The sequence below is a fragment of the Myotis davidii genome, unplaced genomic scaffold (genome assembly GCF_000327345.1).
Source record: "Myotis davidii unplaced genomic scaffold, ASM32734v1 scaffold10849, whole genome shotgun sequence".
NCBI classification, from domain to species: domain Eukaryota; kingdom Metazoa; phylum Chordata; class Mammalia; order Chiroptera; family Vespertilionidae; genus Myotis; species Myotis davidii.
This window is the reverse complement of record NW_006300311.1, coordinates 2278-4150: the sequence shown is the minus strand read 5'-3', so window position 1 is coordinate 4150 and position 1873 is coordinate 2278. Positions and strand designations below refer to the sequence as shown.

The 1873-nt window shown below is 42.3% G+C and overlaps 1 pseudogene; it reads right to left on the bottom strand.

Annotated features, from left to right (window-relative positions):
- Positions 1 to 248: 248 nt before the first annotated feature.
- On the bottom strand, positions 249 to 816 carry LOC102755055 (annotated as a pseudogene).
- Positions 817 to 1873: the final 1057 nt, after the last annotated feature.

Genomic DNA, 1873 nt, shown 5'->3' with positions numbered 1-1873 from the left:
GAAATACGCCCTTTGGCATCTGCAAGAGTCACTAACAGTTTATGTTTTTCAAATTATCTTTTCAAAAATTACTAGACATATGAGTTTAAACACTCCCCACCCCAGGTCTCTTTCCAGTGGCTCCAAAGTAAAAGATGACAGTTTGTCCCCACTCCGGGCCTTTACATGGCAGCTCTGCTTCTCCTGGAGCTGCAGTTCTAATCTGAATGAAGGTGACTTTGCAGCACAGGGGCCTCTGCTGGCTTCAGTCACATGACTGCAGTTTTGTTTCCAGGCATTTTGTAGAAGGTTTTAGAGTGTATTCCCAGAACTTTGGATTTGAACACCAGGTCATCTATCTTCTTGCCTCATTCTAACAAAGACTCCATGGTATTGTGCAGAATTATTTTGGTCTCATCTAGTTCAGCCTGCACTTTACTCATGAGGTCAGCTTCTCAGGGATTCTGGTATGTACTAAGGTAGCCATCCAGGGCTGCATCCTGGATGGTAGCAGGGGATCCAACTCCATCCTGTCAATCTGCTTGGAGAACTCATCCAGCACCTTCTCCAACAAGGTGAAAACCACCCAGGATGGCACTGCCAGCAGTGACCACTCCTGCAAGACTGTTGCTTCCCATGAGACTTGGCACAGATATTCTTGTTTTTTCACAGAGGCTCTGCTTCCTTTTGTTAAACATTCCCCAATCAGGTGACTTGTGAAGGTCATTAATTTCTGAACACTAGACCACTGGAAGAAGCTGAAGGACAGCGCCTCATAGGTAGCTTTGAGTAGCACCACCTTGTGCTTGACCTTTGTAGAGGATGCTCAGGTTGTAGCTTCATGATGCCATGCCCTAGTACTGACCACATGGCCAAGGGACTGGCTCTCAGTGAGCAGCACAGCCACTGCCCCTCAAGACTACTGCCAGCTGCTGACAGTCAGATGGCACTTCTTTATCCTAGCCAAAGTCTAAGCAAATTTAATAAGACTGGGATCATACCAATTACCTTTTCTGACCACAATAACATGAAACTAGAAATCAATAACAGGAGCAAAGCTAGAAAATTCAAATATGTGGATACTAAACAACACATTCATGAACAACCAAAGAGTCAAAAAGAAGTTAAAATGCCTATTGAAAAATATCTTGAAACAAATGAAAATGGAAGAACAACATGCCAAAGAGTATGGGATACTGCAAAAGCAGTCCTGAGAGGGAAGCTCATAGCAATAAATGCTACATTACAAACAAGGAGTCCAGCCATGGCTTGGTAGTCAAGCATCTACCTATGAACCAGGAGGTCATGGTTCAATTCCCAGTCAGGACACATGCTCAGTTTGCATGCTTGATCCCCAGTGGCGGTTGTGCAGGAGGCAGCCGATCCATGATTCTGTCTCATCATTGATGTTTTTATCTCTCTCTCCTTCCCCTTTCCTCTCTGAAATATATATATATATTTTTAAAAAAAAAGAAACAAGGAGGATCTCTAAAATCATAACCTAACTTTACACCTCAAGGAACAAATAAAAGAAGAACCAACTAAGTCCAAAGATAGCAATGGAAGGGAATAGCAAAGATCAGAGCAGGAAAAAATAAAATGAAGAACAGAAAAGTAAGAGAAAAGATCAACAAACCTAACATCTGGATTTTTTTTGAAATGCTAAACAAAATTGAGAAACCTAGCTAGACTAACTCAGAAAAAAAGAGGATGCAAATTAGTAAAATCAGAAACACAAGAGAGGATATTACAACTGACACCACAGAAAAACAGAGGATTGTGAGAGATTACTATGAACAATTATGCACCATTAAACTGGATAACCTAGAAATGGACTAGGGGACTGTCAAGGGCGGGACTGGGGGGTAAGGGAGGCCACGAGATTGTCAAGGGC